This window comes from Ambystoma mexicanum, chromosome 12 (assembly GCF_040938575.1).
Source record: "Ambystoma mexicanum isolate Mex_15411 chromosome 12, UKY_AmexF1_1, whole genome shotgun sequence".
Taxonomy (NCBI): domain Eukaryota; kingdom Metazoa; phylum Chordata; class Amphibia; order Caudata; family Ambystomatidae; genus Ambystoma; species Ambystoma mexicanum.
Genome location: NC_090936.1, coordinates 155,065,235 through 155,078,892, shown reverse-complemented (window position 1 = coordinate 155,078,892; position 13,658 = coordinate 155,065,235).

The following is a 13,658-nucleotide window of genomic DNA, read 5'->3' as shown; positions in this document are numbered from 1 at the left end:
TTTTGACACATAACTGAATATCATCAATGGAGATGGTAAAGTAATGGGCCCAGCCTGAAAAACATGTATTTGGAATCGGATTTGGAAAAGGCAACAAGTAGAGCTTGCCACAATAGTCCTTCCAGATTGCATTCGGAATGGCATTTATCTGAACAGCGTCCTGTGTTTTGTGTGTGGCCTCGATCAGGCAAGCCCAAATGCCACTAGTGGACTTCTTAAGGATATGACACAACATAATCTCCCCATTGCGTTGATAACGCCAAGCTCGCTGACCCTTTAGCCATGTTCTATAAAACACTTGTATATGGGGACCCTGCAAATAGTTGGATACGAATTGCATCTTGCAAAGTCACCCATGTGTTACCAACATCACTTTGAAATTGAATGTATTCAAGGAGTGAACATTAGGACAAAAAAGTGTTCAATGAATTGTCTTCCTATTAATTTTGTTTTATGTTGTCTAAATTTGCAAATGTGACCTGTCGGTCTTGTTTTAACAGATGAGTAATTAGTAAATAAAATAAGATTATATTTTTTGAACCATTTTTCTCCCCATCTTGTTACATTTGTTGATTAAGATGCGGCTATAAGCACATTGAAGCTGTTACATAGTTCTGTCACCTCCAGTGCCTACATCCTGAGGTAGCTCGGTGGGACCCCTCCTGGTCTCCTTTCTGATGTTCTATAAGAGGCCTTGAGTTGTTTTTTGACTAAGGTACGGTTGGCTATTGGCAAAAATCAGGTTACGTAAGTCTCTACGTAATTCAGCTTTCCTACACTGTGCTGTAGGATTGAAGGGATGACAATGTTTGTGTCGAACGCTCAAGTCCGGCATTCTTAGCTGCTTGAACAATTGCATCACCGTAACATAACATTTGGTTGGCCCTGAAAACTGAAGGAGCACCTGATGAAACTGGTCTAATTTATTCACGTTCCATCTCACTCGTGTGCCACTGTTATTTATGAGATTTGGATGTACATAAGCCTCAACCCTGGATGAAATTAAATCTGGGGGTCTCAGCGCATAGCGAGCTTGTTATGATCACTAAGATTAGTTGATACCACTTGCATGGATTGTACATAGTTATAAAATTATGGACAAAGACGACATCAAGGATTGCTTGCTGGGATCGTCTACTCCATGTAAACTGAGCAGGAACATCCCCCACAATTGCACCATTCAACATCACAAACCCTCTCTCTTCCATGATATTTAACCAATTTAGTTCAACAGTCTGTTCTTGTACACTTTGTGATATCAAGTGGAGGTTTAAATCCCCTACTATAATGGTTTGACAAATATTTCTTTCAAGAGTCAAGCAATCGAGAATCGAATTCAGTGACTGAAAAGGATTCTGAGGTATCATTGCCTTTACTCCAATAAATGTTGACAATCACTAAGATCTCGTTATTTCTGTGCAGTCTGGCGATCTGGAAATACATAGAAGGGGAGACTAATTTTTCACTTACAAATCCTGAAGCTTTGCTGATTACTAATAAAGGACCACCACTAGGCCGGCTCCTACTATTTTGAATAGCCGATGTTGTTATAATGTTGTGGGACGCCCAGATGGGGCAATCAGTAAGCCAGGTTTCCTGGAGGGCTATAAGTTCATATGGTGCCAGATCTTTTCTTGCAAGGTCGAATAAGTGCTTATGCCCTTTAGTATTCCACGAGAGTAAGCTGCCTATTCTATCAGTGGCATTATGTTACGATCTTGGATTGAATTCATGTGATGTCATCATTTTTGGAGCAAAGTTTACAAACTGATTCGATTCTCTATTCTTGATAGGCTGGTTTGTCCTGATTTGTGTTTTTTCCATCACATTACTTGTGATGAGTGGGTCTTGAAATAGATAGAAGCCCAGTTCATATAGGGCTGCTTTGGATTGCCACACAATGTTCATCACAATTGCAGATTGGAGATGGATTCTGGCCTCAGATGGATCATTTATATTAGTAAATTCTACAAAAATGACATCTGTTGAGGATAAGGCTGACAAGGATGGGATTTCACTGCATATGTTCAGAATGCTAGCCCGATTTAGTACATATTTAGGGTAGGGATATTGACGACATCTGATCACTAGAAAGTGAGACCTGAACTTAGTTTGCTGTTTGTTGCCATCCATAAAAATAGAATTGGGGCCTTGGGCAGTAGTCGAGAAATTCGCTCTTGATGGAACACTGTTTTCTAATACTACTCGATTAGCCAACTGTGCCGGCCCCTTCAGTAACTGGCTCACATCAGGATATCGCTGCATTTGACTGCTACCAGTTCCTCAAGGACACTGGCTGGTCTCGTCAATGTATGCAGCAATCGAAGATTTTATAATATCTCAGAGGTTTTGTGTCTGGACAGTAGTTTCAGGCCGGAGCAACTGAGCATGTACTTGTGTGGTGCTATATTGTTGAGGCAAAGGGACACCAGTGGTATTACTGATTGTAGAGGCATAGCTGGGAGCAGAAGTAGATCAGAGGACTCGGCTTGCAATATAGGCACAGGGCATGGTTTGGAATTTGGATCAACTTGTATATGGGTTTCCTCAGAAATTACTGTTTTTACATTTCCCAATACATTGGTCTCTGTTCCCGCACCAGCACCCTGTATCATCAAAGAACCTTCAATGCTCATTGGGCCAGGTGGTACTCTTGGAATGAGAGACATGTATGACTTAATGGAGGTTCTAATTTCCTCTATAAGTTCCGCTATGGCCAATTGGCTCAAACACCCATCACTCACCCCAGTGGGCAACCCGATCTGTATGTCTTCATGACCCTCATTGCAGGGTTTTGTGCTATTATTCACAGTATCTCCGGACTCAAGACTATTTGATGTTTTTGGGGGATTATGACTCCGTGCCAGTTCCGGGATATCCACACCACCTGAAGGAGTGACGAGTTCATCCAGAGGCCCATACGGCATAACGGTTTGAGTGACCTGCTTGGGGCATAATTTCACCAACTCAACTTTTGCAGCATTAGTAATTTGTTCATGTCTGAATAGGGCTTTGATAAACTTGTGGCCCGTGGTCCAGTACCCCGCCCCTTTGTAAATAATTTCCTAGGTATGAGTGGCGCAGGGTCAGTAACTACCGCCGTGACCTTTGCATTTGTCTTGACAGGTTTAGAAGAAAAAAGTGTATAGCTGGACGGTGCTGCAGTAGTTACTGGGACCCTCTTCTGAGCTTGAACATCAGTGTCAGGATTAGATTTTTTATCGGTACTTTTAATTATATTGTGTTGTTCAGTACCTTTGACATTAGGTCTAGATGGAGCAGAATCATTAGTCGTCAACAGTGACTGTTGATACCAGCCATTATGATCTACAACACACAATCTTTCCTTGCATCCTGTATCAGTCATAGCACACACTTGAATACATTCATCATCCTTAAAGTTTTGAGAAACAGGCCGATAAGGGCCTTGCTCAATGATCGGACCCATTACTCTCGCATCATGTAAGTCAGGGGATGACGATACGCCATCTAGAACAGCCTCTACATTGGACTGAGTGCTCGCCTGCCCAATGAGCGGAGAATGTGTTAATACCGCCAGTCCACTGCAACATTGTTCTAATAAGGAGGTTTGATGGTTGACTTTACTATCAAGAACTTCATAAAGTTTTGCTAATGCTAACAGCGCAGTGTTCATGGCGCCCAGAGTATTGCTGAGCGCCGGGGCTTCCGGAAAAGAAAACCGCTTAGAGCAGTTTTTATTAATGAAAAAACAGACTCCCGATTGGGTTCCTCAAACCTTGTCCGTCGAGGTTTCAGAGCAATAAATGAGGGTGATTCCTCAATACAATTAGAGCTAGGCATTTGATCAGTGTCTGGAGGGGTTTGGTGACAGATTTGAATAGGAGTCCCCCCTTCGCCGGATCCGGCTATCTGATTGTCAGTTCCTGATAGATTATCTCGCTGTAGCTTAATCAGATCCCCAGTATTCGAACATATGTACATGACATCGGCAGAGGGGGAGATGGACCCTTCCGAAGCGTTCATAAAATCCATGGCCTCCTCATCAATCTCCCCTGCCATGGTAAGCACCTCATGTGCAGCACGCAATCGATCTTGGGCTACCACTGAACAGCAGATAGGCTCCAACATGGGCTGCGTGCCGATGTCAACCTGGGGAATGAGCTCTCCACCAGGCTGAAAGACCGTCGAGAGTACATGCTGTCACCAGAGTCATGTCTGTGACTTCATTAGAAGATTTTGGGATCACATGCACATCAGCGACAGTCATATTATCACCACTACCACTCTCTCTCATGTTGTTCACTTCAACTGACAAGGTTGGTTCCGCAGGAACGCGCGGAAATGGTGGTTATGAGGAGGTTGCTGGGAAAAGGGGCCGGAAGGAAGCTGACAAATCGCCCAAAAGTAGTCAATGATATGGACTGGTTACACAAGTAACTATAAGAAAATAAAGAAAATAAAGAAAGTAAGCCACTATTCACTGGGATAAAGTCAAGCAGTTCCTTAGTGTGCTTTTAGATATAGTTTGTACCAAAGTTCAGCAAAGTCCAATCCAAAGTAAATCCTCAGCGGTTTTGCACTTGACACTGGAACAGCGTGGGACACAGCACGATAGCCCGCTCAGCAACCACTCTTGCAAAACGCGCGTGCGAAAACGCGTGGAAATGGTGGTTATGAGGAGGTTGCTGGGAAAAGGGGCCGGCAGGAAGCTGACAAATGGCCCAAAAGTCGTCAATGATAGGGCCTGGTTACACAAGTAACAAAGTTCAGCAAAGTCCAATCCAAAGTAGATCCACAGCGGTTTTGCACTTGACACTGGAACAGCGTGGGAGACAGCAAGACAGCCCACTCAGCAACCACTCTTGCAAAACGCGCGCCTGATGTATTTTATTTATTTATTTCATTTGTATAGCGCACAACAGCCCTTGGGCATTGAGGCGCTGTTACTTGAGGGGAGCTCAGTTACAGGGAGAGAGCACATGGGGAGAAATAGTTATACAATGAGCAAATTTCAACAATACATTCGGATACATAAAATATACATATAGGCATAGGTGAGTCACATTTATGTGGACTCACATTTATGTGATAAACAGTTAGATTATGGCTGTAGATTGTGGCGTATTTCAGGTGAAGAGCACTGTTTTCATGGCTTTGAGAAAGGTCATGAGGGAGGCCTCACCTCGTATAGTGGGAGGTAGGGCATTCCAATGTGTTGGTGCTAAGTAGGGGAAGCTGGAGCCACCTGCTCTAACTCTTCTTACCAAAGGCACACAAAGCATGTTGGCGTAAGGTGTCCTAATTGGCCTTGTGGAGGAGGAGGGGTGAATCCTTTGCGAGAGGTATTCGGGTGCAGAGTGGTGGATGCACCTGTGGGTCAGTGACAGGGTTTTGAATAAGATTCTCCCTTTTATTGGGAGCCAGTGTGCTGCTTTCCTGGCGGCAGTAATGTTCTCTCTTTTTGCGATGCCTTGAGCTGCGTGGAGTGCGTTGTTCTGGATGACTTTTAGTCTGTCCAGGTTTTTGGTGAGGTTCCAAGGAAGAGGACGTTGCAGTAGTCTAACCTTGAGCCTGTGATGGCTCTGGCTATGTTAGTGCAGTTCTCTTTGGAGAGGAATGGTCTGGCTGCGTTAATTAATTTGGATTTGGTAGGCTGCCGAGGAGGCGATAGCACTAACTTGTTTGCACATGGATAGATTGGAGTCCAAATAGACTCCAAGGGTTTTAACTGAGTCTGATACAGGAATTTTGATGGAGTCAATAGTGAAGTGGCTAAATTGTGAGTTGTGGTTTTTTAGTGTGTCGGGAGAGCCTACCAGGAGGAGTTCTGTCTTGTCAGAGTTGAGGCACAGTCCGTTTATTGCCATCCAGGCTTGGATGGTGTTGTAAATGTCGTTAAGCATGGCGGAGTCTGTGTCATAGTTGCCCGTGAGGGTGAGGAGGATCTGTTTATCGTCCGCGTAGTTAGTATAGGAGATGCCCATAGCGTCGTGGATGAGAAAGAGTGGGCGAGTAAAGATGTTGTAGAGGTTGGCGAGAGGCAGGAGCCTTCTGGAACTCCACAGAGCATGATAGTGGGCGAGGCAGAGGCTAAGTCAGAGAACACTTGCATGGTTCTGTCTTGTAGGAAGGAGGTGATCCAGGTTGTGGCATCAAGGGAGAATCTGGCTGTGGTGGAAAGGTGGTGACATAGGACATTGTGGTCTACTAGGTCGAATGCTGCGGAGTTGTCGAGGAGTAGGAGTAGGGCTGGTTTGCCTAGGTCTCTGGCATCGTCCATCTGATTCTTTAGGTCAAGTAAGGCGGTTTCTGTTCCATGTCTGGGGCGAAAGCCAGATTGACGTAGCCTTAGGAGCTTGTTTTCTTCAATGAAGTTCTGCACCTGCAGATAGGCTGCTTTGTCCAGTATCTTGAGCAAGAAGGGGACGGTGGTGATGGGCCTGTAGTTATTGGGGGAAGTAGGGTCGAGAGAGGGTTTTTTCAAGAGGGGGTGGACCCAGGCTTCCTTGAGGCAGGAGGGGACTTTCCCAGTGGCAAATGATGCATTGATGAACGCAGTCAGGAATGGTGCGAGGGTCTTAGCACAGTCTTTAATAATAGAGGCAGGGCAGGAGTCACCCTTACAGTTGGATGTTTTTAGTGTCCTCATGAGGTTGATCACGTCTTGTTCCTGTATGGCTTTGAATGAGAAGACAGGGGTAGAGTCAGGGGATTCGGGAGGGGTGGGGTAGAGGTGGTGGGGAGCAGGTGCTTAGTGGACTGGATTTTGGTTTGGAGTTTACTGAGTTTGTTGCGCATGGCTGTTTGGATTTCGTCACACCATGTCTTGTCTTTGGTGCGGTTACGGGGGGCAGGCGTGGGGGTCTCTAATTCTCTGAAGATGGAGAAGATTTCTTTGGTATTGGAGTTGGCATTGGCGATTCTTGATTCGAAGGATTTGGCTTTGGCAAGGATGATTGCCTTCTTGTACTCTTTAGAGTGTGCTTTGAAGGCGAGTTTGTCTTTATCTGAGTGGGAAGTTTGCCATAGTGTGAGGGCTGTCTGTTTTTCCGTGCGGAGTATGAGGAGGTCTGGGGTGTACCAAGAGTTAGAGTGACTCGTGGGTTTTTGTTTGCGGGGTTTGAGCGGGCTATGGCGTTGACGGCTGATTTGATGGCGGCATCGTATGAGAGTGCGAGGCTTTCTGGATCCGTGGAGAAGGGTGGTCTGAAGGCTGCGCCTTGGAGGAAGGGTAGTAGTCTCTCTTTAGTTAGCTGGCGAGAGCTTCTTGCGAGGGCAGGTGGTAAGGGTTGAGGAGATGGAGTAGAGGGGTGTGTTGTGGGTATGCTGAAAGAGATGATGTGGTGGTCAGACCATGGGATGGGGGTATTGCTAGTGATGGTGATGGGGCAGTTATGTTGGGCGATCCAATCCAGGGTTCTTCCTAGAGAGTGGGTGGGATCGGAAATAGTGTTCTTGAATCCTAGAGTCTCAAGGGCTGAGTTAAGGGATTTGGCAGCTGGATCCTTCATGTCATGGAGACCTAGATTGACATCCCTGAGAAGGATAACTTTGGAAGTTTTCTTTAGATTGTCTGAGAGGAGGTGAGTGAGTGCATGTTGGAAGTCACCTAGGGGACCTCAGGGCGGTAGACCAGGTGTATGACGATGGTGCAGTGTGGAGAGAGATTGAGTTTGAGTTGGAGGTAGTCACTGTTATTGTTCATGTATTTCTCCGTTTTTCTAATGGCTAGGCAGTCTTTGGCTATAAGCGCTACACCTCCACCTTTGGATTGGTGATCTTGTCTGATGATGGTGTAGCTTGGAGGGAGAGCAAGAGAGAGAGCGTTTGGGGGTGGGGGCGGTGAGTGCGTGGGTGGTTGTAGCCTTGTCGGTGCATGTATCCTTAGTAACTGATGGAGTGGTGGGCCCTGGTGAGGTGACATTCAACATATTGCAATCAACATTAGTGGTGGACAAATGTGGTATCACAGTAATTACATCAGGGGTCCCATTTTCTGGAGTGGTGGGTACCAGGGGGGTGGCATTCAGCACATTGCAATCAGCATTAGTGGTGGACAAATGTGGTATCACAGTAATTACATCAGGGGTACCATTTTCTGGAGTGGTGGGCACCAGGGGGGTGGCATTCAGCACATTGCAATCAACATTAGTGGTGGACAAATGTGGTATCACAGTAATTACATCAGGGGTCCCATTTTCTGGAGTGGTGGGCACCAGGGGGTTGGCATTCAGCACATTGCAATCAACATTAGTGGTGGACAAATGTGATATTGCAGTATTTACATCAGGGGTGATACTCAGCAATACATTGTTTAATATGGGTGAGTTGATGTTACATGTGATACAGGTAGTTGTTGCTGTTTGGGGCAGGATAGGTGGCTTTAGGATGTGATTATTATAGTAAGAAAAACACAGCATTTTATTTGAGACCTTTGAGTCTAGGCCGGGATCTGTCTGCCTTCGAATATTGAGAAAAGGACCCTCCATGATCAAAGACAACATGGAAGGAAATTGAGGCGTATGTGGAGACATGAACTGTGGTGTGCCACTTCTGAGGGGGACGAGTCCCTCCCAGCGGCTCATGCTAGGGTCAAATGTCTGTGACCACGTGGTGTAGAGAATAAAAGGGACGAGCCATTTCCGGCTGGTCAGTCGATGTAAACTGACTCCTGCCTGCTGTGTGTGTTTTACTGCAGAGCGATGCTGGCGCTGCGTGGTAGGCAGAAGGCCTGCTGGGCAATGCTGTCTATGATCCCCCCCACCCTCATGTCCGCAGAGCCCGTGCTGGGCAACTCTGCATCCACGTGTCCCCAGAGCCCCTGCCGGGCAACTCTGCATCAAGGTGCCGGTGACCCTCGCTGGGCAACCACGGCGCTGTCGTTGATGTTGGCCAGGGTGCCCCCTGCCCCCAGGCCAGTGAAGCACCCATGTGTTCACGGCCTTACAGGATGCACCCTGTCCCTGGATGCCCCCCCCCCCCCCTCCCCCCCCAGCCTTGGCCTGCGTGACCGCAAGGCCAGGACACAACATGAACCAGGTCGAAGTACAGTCACTGGCAATGGCGCATTCAATGGGATCCTTCAAAGATTCCGAATTATTTTCTTTCCCTATTTGTATAAGCGAACATCGTTTCAGAGGCGTTTTGAATACGGTTAAAAGTCTATAACAATTCCCCATGTCTCGATCGGATTGTATGTGTCCGCAATAATTTTTACGTAGCTTTCAGAAAATGCTAAATTGACGGGGGAGGAGCGTTGCAGCTCTAATGTGGACGCATGCTGTGAAATTATGAGCACCTTTCGGCTCTTAGTCTCGCATACTGGGAACAAAAGCGGCCATTTATCAGCAATGAATGGACTCTGGCAGTCCTGTGAAGCCCCGCGTGGGACCCAGTGTCGACACATGCACTTCCTGCACGGCACAGAAGCCGGAATGCAGCAGCATTTAAATTGGCTTTGCTTGTCGTTGTGCAAACAGTTCCTCATTGTGCTTACTTCCCAGTAGCACACAGGAGCCCATTCACACAAGCTGTTTGTCACTACTAAACGTTTGATTTTAATTGGACATAAATGTGCAAGCTCGCAAATAAATGGATTCCCCCGGAAACGGAAGGGGCCGGTGTTGTATGATATTCTGCTTCCCCATGGCAGACGGGTAGAGCTGCATTCTTAAATTTGCGAACATAAGCCGCCTGGTAGCCCCACCCACCCACAGAGGTTTAGAGCCATATAAACAACTGGGAATGAAAATACAGCGCGGCCACGCTGATTGCCCAGCCCTCCACCGGCTCTGTCACTGGGATTGGCTAATGATCTTTGTAGCTCCGCCCCTGCCTCTGCTTTGTCTGCGCCTGCCCATACCTATCCTAGAGCACTGAGATATATCACAGCTCTGCCCATGGCCAATAACTTAAGCAATTGTCCTGTTGTGAAGCTTCTTCTTTAGCAGATTTCCTGGCCATGGTCTTGTTCTGAAGCTTCTTCTTTTGCAGATTTCATGACCGTGTACTCCCAACACCATATTTTTCCTGCATCTAGGTAAGCTGTCTAATATACAAGGTGGGTCTTGTGTGACCCGTGAGCCTATGTCTTCTCTATGCAGACACAGGCCCTACTACGTTGGACTGCATTTGCATGTGTTGGTCAGATCGAAGGCCGGGCATCGATCATTAGCACCTACCCCACCCTCGAGGCTCGGTTGTTACTGCGTGAGCGGTCTGCTGGATGATAATGGCAGCGATTATTTGGGAGATCTCAAGTTCTCCTCGGACTGTGCCACAGTCTTCTGTGATCCGCATCAGAGACGACGGGGCTGGCAATGGCACGCAACCCTTCCGCCATTGCCCTGCCAACCAGCAATCAAGGCACATCTGCTAACGAAAAGGGCCTCAAAGTTCAATTTTGTTCATAAATCGTAGAAAGAAAATCCAATGAATGTCAGGCCTTACCTACTGCCTGGGGCATTTGCATGTTTACATCTATAACTTTTATTTAAATTTGCTTATTGTCATGAAGTCCCCTTTGTCTAGTGACCACGAGTCAAGAGACCCAGGGAGCTGGGAACCCAGACAAACTAGTAGTGGAAAAATACATTTCCCACAATGCCCCTCAGAAACAGGAGTAAACCCCGGACTGGATCCAGGAAGCAAAATTAGGGGCTAGGGAAACAGTCAATCTGGAAAAGCACCCAGTCCTTTCACTTAAGACAGGAAAGACACTAGAAAACCTCTGACAGGACCCAAATATCGAAATGAAGCAGGCAAACCACCCTCAGAGAGACTTCATCTCCCACAATGCTCTTCTCTCCCAACCAGGAAACCCCAGAATGGATCAGGGATGTTAAATTATCCCTTCAAAGAGCGGGGGGCCATAGTAAAACCTTTCAAGGACAGGGAGGCTCTGGAAGAAACCTAAACACCCCTAGAGACCCTCTAACGCAAGTGCCTTCCCAACAGCAGCACAGCATGAGGTCCTCAACACAAGCAGGTGAACAGGCTCCTCCCTGTCCACAGAGTTTCAAAATGGCCACAAGGGTTCATATAGAATCAGCTCAACCCTCAATCTGAGCATCAGGAAGTGAGAGAGCCCAGCAAATCCCAAGCTTGCATTATTTAGGCTCACTACTGCAGACTATCAGTCCTCATTTCAATCAGGGGGACGGGCATGTTCCTGTATAAGCCAAGCAGCCCAGTTCAGTGTGGTAGCTGACAGGTCTTGTTTGGAGAGGGGAGATTGGTGCAGAGGAACTGTGCCACAAAGACTCTGCAGATAGGAGGGTGCTACAGAGGGTAGCTGGAGAGAGGAAGAGGTGATCTCTTCATAAAGAAGAAAGTGGTGGGATCTAAAGGTGACAGAAGAAAAGGAAAGAGGCAGAGTGGGGTGAGAGCGGCAGTCGGTTCAGGACTCTTGTGAGACTAAGTTGAAGTCTTTCTACTGTGGCATTGATTTACTGGAGGAGGTGCCTTTCTTACAAAAACACCAGGAACTCTGTGGAGCGGCGCAGAGTGGCGTGAGAGTGGTAGTCGGTGCAGTCCGTGTCGACTGTGCCGGCTCTGCAGCCACAACCTCACTTTACATCTTTGGGCGCTTCTCTTGGACTGCTCCATATCGCTGCGTGATTGCTATTTATCGGGAGCAGAAATAGATTTGCACTGATATTCTGTTCGTGTTCTAATCCATTTGACTTTTAGGAGTTTTTTCCCTTCTTGTTTGAAAGCATACTCCCCTATTGTTATTTGAGTGACTTGCTGATACGCACACTGGCAAAGTCTTCTGAACCTTGGCACTTTCCGGGCTTAATCGGCATATCCTTGTGAGGGGAGACGACTGTGGGCTAGTGGCCTTTGAGTCGCACCTTAACTAAGATCTGGAATGTAATAAAGCAAAAGGCTAGCATGACATGTCTCTGCGCATGCGGCGGTTGGGTCCTGTGCTTTGCATGGATCCTCCCCTGCAGCGTACTTTACCATAGGATACTTCTCCCCAAATGTCAACCAATAAACTGCCAAATCATAAATTACTGCCTGTTGAGACAAATATGGCTAATGAAGACACCTCAATCCGTCTGTTGGGGCCCTGAGGCCACCACCTTTGTATCTTGGGATTTCTGAATCTGAAGCCGCTTCTATAGGGGTGACACAGACGTCTGAAGCTCCGAAGGCGGACAAGCCTCTTTCAGCACAGATATTTCTAAGCGTTTCAGATTCGGAAGCACTCAAAGTTATGTTTGCAATTGCTTCCATGTTATAAGTGAGGCAAGTGGCTAACAGTAACATTTTAACTACAGTCACAGTGTTTTCTGCGTAAGTACAACCTGGGTATTTCACCAGTGCACAACACTGGGTACCTCTGCTCTTATCCCACCGCTTTACACAAGTTTGTTAAATTGGATTTCTAAACTCTGATCTGCTGGACAGAAGTTTAGGAGGCCCCCCTAGTTTAGTGGAACAGGGGAACCTTGCTGACAAACCAGACCATTCAATGGTAGCTTGGCAGGTGGTCAAAACTAAGTCTCAGGAGGGGTGAGAGTGATTGGAAGCCCACCATGAGCACACCCAGTAAAACTCCACATATTACCGTTAGACAGATGTATAGCAAAAATACATTTATGATAGGCCTTTATAACAAAAACAAAATTAAACTACAGTTATCGAGAAAAGAATTACCACACACGCTTATTCACTATTAGCCTAAGGCTGATGATGGGGGAGAAAGTAACCAGAACCTGCAACATAGGGATAAGTTCAGCATATATACCAGTTTAGGCAGTCCTTCATCAACAATCCCTAACGTATGTAGTCCAGCCCTATGAAGTGAGGAGCCTAGCGCTCAAAGTACAGTTGTGCATTAAAAACGTGCGGTTGTGCGTAAATGAAAAAGCAGGTTCTCTTCAGGGTGCTGTTGGTGCTCAGGAAGGGGCTTGGGGCGATGAAGAATATGTTCCTATTCGTAGAGAGGGTCTACGCTTGCGGATAGAGCAATTTTTAGAGTTCAAGAATAACTGGGGAGCGCAGGCTATCTGAGCCAAGGTGAGTATCTTTTGATGGATACTCGTGCGTAAAAAGGGATGGATGTGCCAGGGGGCCACCGGTAAGTTAGGAAAGTAATCACCGACCCTCAGCACAGTCTGGACCAAACTTTGGCTGTCTAGCCCACTTCGCTTGTAGGTGTTAACCCTGCAGTTTCAGGACGCCCCGTCACTCAGCGGCTGTGGAAAGGGACGATCGTCCGTGGCAGGACAGTAGCCTTTACTCAGCTCTCGGAGAAAAGTGAAGGATGGTTATAGTGCAGTATGTCCAAGGACATGGTAGGCAAGAACTGCAGACACTTTCAGTGATGGTCCCCACAGCGGAGCGACACAAGAACCGCAAATACTTGCAGCGTGTCACACTCTCATAAATCGTGACCCAGAGGAGCTAGGGAAATGGGTTTTGGTGGAAGAAGGCCCAGGACCACAAGCTAGCAATTCCCAGACTCTCCAGTCTCAACTTGGGACGGTGGCGTTCCTGTGCAATACCCTGGGTTTGAGCTGGTCAGTTCACTGGATGGCCCAGGAATACTTCCGAAGATGCTCTTTGCGAGGGTAAGTAGGAGATGCCGAGAGTAGTTGTTTCCACTACTCCAAAGGGGCGAAGCGCCCTTACAGGCCTTCTTGGTTCGATGAAGAAACAAGGGT